This window comes from Hermetia illucens, chromosome 1 (assembly GCF_905115235.1).
Source record: "Hermetia illucens chromosome 1, iHerIll2.2.curated.20191125, whole genome shotgun sequence".
Classification (NCBI taxonomy): Eukaryota; Metazoa; Arthropoda; class Insecta; order Diptera; family Stratiomyidae; genus Hermetia; species Hermetia illucens.
The window spans coordinates 46,989,974-46,998,424 of NC_051849.1; the positions used below are offsets into that span (position 1 = coordinate 46,989,974).

Here is an 8,451-nt window from a genome sequence, read left to right on the forward strand (position 1 = left end):
GATCGTCATATGCTATCTGAATGCCAAGGCGGGCTCTAACAAAACGTTGCGCGGACAAGTGATGAGAAAAGGGTGGAAGGTTTGTGGGTTTCTACAACTTCCACTGCCTCGTCGTTGGTGGCACATTGTCCGAGCACAGAGCCTTCCATAAGATTGGTTGGGTTTCAGCGGACCGACTCCATACGACCAATCAAATCGACCGCTTCTCGCAGGGTTGGGGAGCTGCGACCCCTCAAGTTCAATATCGACTGGTTGTATGATCCAGCGGTCGCTCGACACTGGGTGACTTATTTTTCTGATCGTACCGCAGATAAACAGAGAATATCGATGAATACTGCTCTTTTCGCGGGTGCTACAAATGATGCCGGCTACGTTTTGAAGGGGCATCATAAGTTCTGGCTGGGGTTGGAGGCTTTATTGACCGCTGCGAGTGATGGCGGGCGAGACGCGCTTGAGTTTCGATACCGAGCGAAATCCTGAGAAGTTCAGCGTATTGTACGCGCTAATAAGAGAGAATTTGCTATTGTGTTGGTGAGCGGTCGACTCCCATCCACGATGACGAGCGATTGACGAGGTGGAAAGAACATGCGGGTAAGAACTGCTCCTTCAAACAGAAGAGAGGTCATCTTGGCCAACAACGCAGTCAAACGAAGCAAAGCCGCTGGGCTTGACGGTCTCCTCACAGAATTATTTACCGCAGCACCTGTAGTTACTGCTTCGGACAGAAATGGGAATCTGAGCCCTTTTCAAGACAATGGAAGGAGGGGATGGTCGTTAAGGTTCCAATGAAGAGGACTCGTTTCGATTGTGACCATTAAAGGAATATCCGGGTGCTCCCTGCCGTCACAAGGATAATAGCTAAAATAATAATGGAATGAATCAAATTACATCTTGAAAGTTTGATCGACAGAGAGCAGGCTGATTTCCGCTTCGGACCCTCCTGCATTGACCACATCAACACACTACAGATTATTTTGGAACAGTGCGCGGAATTTAGGACTTCAATTCACCAGCTCTCCTTCGATTTCGGGAAAGATTTCGATAAGATGAACAGGAGTGCTGCACGGAGGAGGGGCATTCCGGAGAAACTTATAGCCAATATCAGAGCGACATATGATGACCCAAAATGTCACGCGCTGCACCGAGTTAAAATCTCGGGGGATTTTGAGGTCCGAAGAGGGCGCCAGGGTTGCATGGTGTCACCGACAACAAGAAATGATTCTTCTTGTTATCAGTGACGTTGTTCATTCTGGCTTGTCCGGAGGACGCGGAAGTATTCAATGGACTATGACATCTTTCCTCTAACACCTCGACTGCGCTGATAACATTTGCTTGCTCTCTCACAGGGTTGGATTTCTGGATTTAAAAAGAGAGTAGAGTTGGGGGAAGCTAAACACGAACGAAACCAGGGTTTTCAGTCTGACGCGTCTTCGTACTCCCTCGATTTGCATTCATATTGTCCGATGCATTAACAGCGCAAGATCCGCTTTCGTTGTCTTGTCTAAAAACCTCGGAATGTAGTATCTCAACACCAAGATCAAGTTGAGACTGTTCTGTGCTAGTGTTCTTTCTATATTGCTATATGAGAGTAGCACATGGAAAATGACCCCAATGTGATCCAAAAGCTCCAAGCCTTCGTCAGCGCCTGTTTGCGACATATCATCGGAGTACGCTGGCCTGACACTATTTCATACGGAGAACTTGGTCGGCGCACTGGCCTGACACTCATACGCACTGTGATCGGAAGACGAAAGTGGCAGTGGACAGGTCACACAATAAGGAGGAGGGTAATTTCATTGTAGGCTACACCATATAGTGGAATCCACTCTTCCAAGAAGACCGACGGGTGAGTCGCCCCAAGGGCACTTGGCGCAGAACAGTAAAAGAGGAGTGCGGGCGTTTGGGAAAGTCTTTGAGGGAGCTGGAGCGCATTTCAGGTAATCGCGATCGATGCTGTGTAGGTGTGACTGACGCCCTATACCCCAGCAAGGGTAGTATTTCATTATGGTTTTGCTCTAACACATTTGGAGGCCCAGATTCAATTGGATTTTCTCGCCAACGATTATTATTATTAACAGGCAAGCCGATAGATGGATAGATATAGATAGATAGGCAGATAGCAAATTAGTTTTAATCAGGTGTTGTTTATACAAAACTTTGAAAGTTGGAAGGGGATGGAGATAGACTTTCGCCTCACTATATATGGGACGAAAACTCCGAAGTCTTGTCAGAGGATATGTGATCATAACCATCCGATTTGAGTTAAGGGGTAAGATAAATTATTTCCTTTTATGTGATAAGGGGGAATATTTGAAGTATCAGTATCTAACTACCTTGAAAGTGGGACGGGTCATCACTTTGAGGTAACAGTTTTTAGTAAGTCCAAGGGGTTATTTCTTAGCATGAATTTATGTCTGTGTAGTAGTCAAAAAGTCGGTCACAATTTTTCATTTTAACCTTATTATGATAAAATCGGTTTACTGTCTGTCTGTCTGTCCGTCACACGCATTTTTCTCGGAGACGGTTATAGCGATTGACATCAAATTTGGTAGAAAGGTGGGAACTGTGAACGCTCACGCATACAGTGAATTACATCCTTTTACGTCGAATTTAAGGGGGGGTCCCCATACATGCAAAAGGGGGGTGTAACATTTAAAGGTCTTGATTAGTACTTTTCAGAGCCGATCTTAGTTTTGACATTCGTTGGAAGGGTGGGGAGCGCGGGGGGTTGAAAGTGATCACTTTTTAAGGGGGCCATTTTCAAAAACTACCAAACCGAAAAATCTGAAAATCTGAAAATGGCTGCCACTATATGGTGTCTGGGCTCCGAAATATCTTCCATGCCGATATCTGTTTAAATAAAGTTAATAATAGTATATTACTACAATTTTTTGTAATTGGTTAGAAACCCCCCTTAAGTTCATCCTAGTACCATGAAATCTTGCAGTGATATTGTCTATAATATAGAGCATGATCTTACCGAGTTTGGTGGAAATTGCACTATTACTAACAAAGTTAAAATACCTCAAATTTGTTGCTTCTTTGAAAATTGAAAATTATGAATGTCAATGTCACCCGAAAGTGGATACTCTCACATAATATATGAATATATTACGTGCTGCGTACTAAGAAGTACACAAAACCTTTCGTACCTGAAGCGTCCTGCTTCCGGTTTCCCGACTTGTTAATTTTGAATACGGTCGAACTGAGCTACTAAAAGATCGCGCGGAAAAATGTACGCGTGGTGAACAGATTTTACTCTTGAATGATATCTGGGGAAGATTAGATACAAAAAGGGAAATTAATCCAGAAGAAAAACTAGGAATTATTTGGACACTTCTTGATGAGCTCTGAGGTCTGTCTAGATAGTTATGTCATAGTCAGCGTATTCTCCACTCCTAGCTTCAATAAAGATGTTTTTTTATCGACAATGTACGCATATTTCTAATTTTAAAGCCGCATCAGTAGGCACGAAAGCGGATTTTCAAAAAAATGACAATAGGCTCTGCGTGGCTTGACTCAAAATATTTTGCATTCCAAAAATGAATAATTTATTTGTCCAATACGGAAGAACGTTTTTCCAAAAATCGCAAGCAAATTTTATTAATTTGCATATCAACCAACATATATACTTTGAAAAAATATAAACATTTATAGATATACGTAGATTAGCACGCATTTTGAATAAGGAAAATGTGGAAATGTCTGCCCCGAATTTGCATTTGTTTATTCTTTTATTTTATCTTTTCTTTGTCATTTTTTGAAATTTATGATTTAAAATAGTTTGAAGTAAAATATTGGATTTCCAATGATCAAAATCATGTGGAGATGATTGTTATGAGGGTTTTTTTTTAATTCCGTGATTTAATCGTTGCCTTGATCTTTGTCAATAGCCTCCTTGAATGGCAACAGGTGCCACTCTCGAAAACGCGATAATCATCAGTTTTCAAGTCCCATTTTGGTATCTATTAAAACAAAAAACGGAAAAGTAAATGGGTCATACCTCGCTCGGTTCTTCTTTCTTTCGGAATGCAGTTTGCTCATCCATAATCCTGTACTATCATTTTCTTTGGAATTTATGGCCAACATTTCTTTCCAAGTTCCGGTTTTGTGCTGTTGATAAAATTTCTGACTGTTTTATTTGTAGCTAGACTGGGTTGGGTTCGTGCTTGTAAGTGGGTGTGGCAACGAAAGAAATTCCATTGTATACTGTAACTTTATGCCATGTGAAAGAGGACAACGAAGATTCATTATATTATACTTGTAAGTATATCTGGGTAGTGTGGATAAAAGATTGAAGTTTAGCCAATTTTAAAAACTTGACCATGACCCTTCCATTTTTGGCTAGAGGGTGTTCAAACTACTGTAGATTTGGAACTGGAAAAACCTGAATCGATGGTAGGTAAGCTCCTCAAAAGTAAGTAAAAATTGTAAGTAGTTCTTATACAGCATGCAGAACAAACTCTCACTTGATGAAGGACCTATTACTTTGATTTTGATGGTATGGAGTTGAAGTAACTGATTAGCACTGTAATGAATTAGTGAATTGAGCGATGGCCAAAAGTCCAAAGTCCAAAAGACTTCAGTTCCTCTTACTTTATTATCAAAGACTTGAAATTCAAATTGGGATATCGTGCGAAGCTGAAACGCAACGGATGGGAGAAAAAAAGTAAACAATAAAACAAAAACCGGTTGTGAAATTAGGAGGGGGTAGATAGCTTTAGTCGGAATTGACGTAGGGCATCGTAACGTCGCATGCGTTAGTTGAGGTAAGATCTGTCTTGGTCTTGGCCTGGTAAATTTCTCCCTGAAGAAGCTATCAGCGGATAAGCAGCGAAAATAGTCCAACTCCCGCGTCGGGCTCCTGCGGTCAACATCTATGCCACACGATGACCAGGAACAAGGCTCCGTCTACTGCAGCTTCGCCACTTCAGGGGAAGGAACGTTATTATTGACTCCTACTATGAAATGAAAACGACCTGAGATTACTCCAGCATTTGCACGAATTGCAGGCCGGCCGTCATCAGGGAGCGTGTTCGACTTGGGGCAGCAATATTAACAACACCACGTCGCACTGCGGGTAATCGTTTTATTAGTCACTGAAGCCTTCTTCTGCAGGCTGAAGTCTTCACTGAGGTTCGGGACGAATTTTAAAGAGTATTTATAGAATGTTTGGAGATAGATTCTTTGCATAGACAACTACGCCAACGCTTTTGACATCGCCAAGGGAGGGTGCATACAACCTTTTCAGTGCGTTCATCTAAGGGTACTAATATTTCAGAGCCCATCCGCATATGGAAAAGTATTTCAGGAGAATTCATTGCGTCTCCTGCTGATACTGATGACAATGCACCGCAAATATTTGAATTGTCTCGACCAGGCATTTGTCGGTCTATATTTGTCGAAGATAATGCTATGTTCAAAGGAGTTCTATACCAAGATGCAGGGATTTATGTGCACTATTCAGGATGGCGTAGTTGTCACTCCGGCTTTTAAAAAGTTGATAATGAAATATTAGGTAGAGAGTAATCATTGTAGAATTTGTGGTTTCCTAAGTCGGAAGGATCGTCAAAGTCTTTACTTCTTGGTACTTATTGGCAGTATTAGGTAAAATTCGGTGTCTGCCAAGATTGAGAAGACTTGTAATTTATTGTCGAATAATAAGCTAGAATTTCAACTGATTAGTTAGTAGATACTTGGGGCTGGCAAGTTTCCCGATTATGTACCAAGTACCCTTGGGGCGACCCATTCATCGGTTATGTTAGGAGATTGGATTCCACTGCATGACGTAGCCCCCAATGCAATTGTCACCCCTCCTCAATGAGTGAACTATCCACTGCCGCAAATCGATCACACATGCTTGGCTTATGCGTTGACCAAGTTCTTCGCTTGTGATAGTGTCATGCCAACGTACTCCGATGATACGACATAGGTATGTGTTGACGAAGGCTTGCAGCTTTTGAGTAGCAGTGGAGTTCACCTTCCATGTGTTAATCCCATATAGTAAATCAAAAAGAACATTAGCACAGAACAGTCTCAACTTGACAAGGACAAGGTAGCGAAAGTGAATATAACACTGTTAATGGGGAATATCCAGTTCGGTACCATCGTCGGCAGATATACAAACCGATCGACGACTTCGATCTCTGTCTATTAATGGAGATAGAGAGAGTGCGACGACTCTTCAGACTGAGAACCTTGATTTTGTTTGTGTTTATCTTCACTACAACTTTGCTTGTCTTTCTTTCCACATCCAGAGCCATTTGGTCAAGTTACATGCCCCGGTGAGAAAACAAACATATATTATCGTCCATTGAATTCCTCCCCGTAATCCGCACAAAGCAGCATGAGAAACGTCACCGATAACAAGAAGAAAAAATATCGGTGAGAAGATATAATCCTGGTGGATTCCGTTTTGGACCACGCCAGATACACTCCCTATTCACGGCTTTATTATGTTTGAGTGCATTGATGGCTGAAATAATTTCTCTTCTGCTTGTACAAACAGTCCTTATCCTTATGTTATAGTGCCTAGCCGTTTCATCCACAAGAGGCGGAACCTCACCGGATGTGATATGGTTAAAAACCGTGGTGAAGTCTTCTTTCCACCTCGTCATCGTGGATGAAAAATCGACCGTTAATCATTCTTAGGATGGATGTGGCATACACTCCTGTAATCTTTACTTTCTGTGGCCTCTTCCGATTCCCTGACTAGAGCGAAAACAAGTTCCCTTTTGTCACGGCCTACCCTACGCTGAACTTGTCGGGATTTTGCTCGGTATTGGAGTTCGAGCGCATCACGCCTGCTATTACTCGCAGCGGTCAATAGAGCCTTCAACCCTATTCATTTATCGATCCGCTTCCACAATTCTGCAGTCAACCAGACCTCACGATGCGCATTCTGGACGTGGCCGACGAAGTGTGTAGCATCCAAGAAAAGAACAATTTTGATGGCGGCTTAATGCTCATCGATATTGTCAAGCGGGTTAATCAGTACATACGCCGTTCCGTCGAGCGAAAGCGGTCGATGTTGAACTTGGAGAGTCGCAGCTCACCAACCCCAGGAGAGGTAGCGGGCACAACATGCAAGCAAAGGTAAGCGACAATCAAATGGTGATCCCTTTCGAGGCCGATGTCAGCGCCTTTCTTGTTACGTGCATCGAGGAAACAAATCTTAAATCTACTATTGATCGCACAGTGGTCGATTTAATTGCTCGTACAGTGTCGGTCAGTTGAAACCCAACTGACCTTATAGCAGGCTCTGTGTCACTAATGGCGAGTAGGTGGAAGTTGCAGAAATCCATAAACCTCCATCATTGTCGTTACGGTTGCCGCGACCGTGCCTTCCAATCACAAATCCGAGCAAGGTGTTGTCAGAGACCACTTTGGTATTCAGATCACCCATCAAGACCACAATGTCACATTTAGGAAGCCTCTCCTGAACTGCATGCAATTGCTCGCAGAAAGCATTCGTCTCTATTATATCGAAAGTCTCCGTTGGTTCATTGTACTGTACGATTTTGATACTTCTTAACCTGGATAGGAATATTGCGGTCAGAAACTGACCCCAGGTCAAGAGCCTCGTGGTAGCCGTCGTCAGAGTACAAAATCACATTGTCATTAGCGTGGACAGAGAGAAAGGTGTACTCTCCAAAATCCCAGCAACTTAGTTCGCTTAGGCCCAGAACGTCCAGTTTATATGGTTGGAATTTCCGCTCGAGCTGGAGAAAACGAGCATTCTGAGGACTCTCGCTACCGTTTACGAGGATAGTGTGCACATTCCAGAATCCAATTATTGTTCGTTTTCGTTAGCCAAAAGACGTGCGTGGCTATTCGAGGCGTTGTTGACACTTCGGTAGCAATAAAGTTTCAAAATTTGCAGGTTCCTAGCCCGCAAATTTCTGTCCCTTTTAGTGGCCTTCCTACGACTATCAGGGAAGACTGTATTTTTTAGCCCCAAGTCACAGGGCGTACTTGTCATACTCTGTCGAAGCCAGGACAATGTTGAGAAAGACGACGGAACAATATTTCCTTCCGTTGAAAGTTAGCGTTATTGCCAAAAACATATGATGTAACTGTTTTATTGTCATGCTTTTTCTGGAAACCAAGGTGATGGTGGGATATTAGTAGGTTTCCTTGTGGCCACATTCTTTTCTAAGATTGAGTTTTCTAAAGTGAGGGTTTCGCAAATTTAGCTGTATTTGTTACAGCAAGTACAGCACATTTTTCAGTGTAACTACGGAACCAGTTACCATTTCATATGTGCAAGCGTGCTGAATGTTGTTTTCGTATTTTCAGATTCCTGCAAACTTCCCAAAGAGATTGTTTGTTTTGGCTTTCGTTGTCGAACCTTCGAGGTAGTTTGGCATACTTTGTTGAGTTTTATCGTTCTGGACTTTTCGTAGGTTTTTTTTTTCTCCTCTGATAATTTAGCTGTTAGCCTTGGGAAAC

The 8,451-nt window shown here is 42.6% G+C and overlaps 1 protein-coding gene across 2 annotated transcripts in view; it reads right to left on the bottom strand.

Annotated features, from left to right (window-relative positions):
• Window positions 1–8,451, bottom strand: part of LOC119661755 (protein gone early) — a 345,874-nt gene that overhangs the window by 50,040 nt on the left and 287,383 nt on the right. The gene's annotated exons all lie outside the window — the stretch shown is intronic.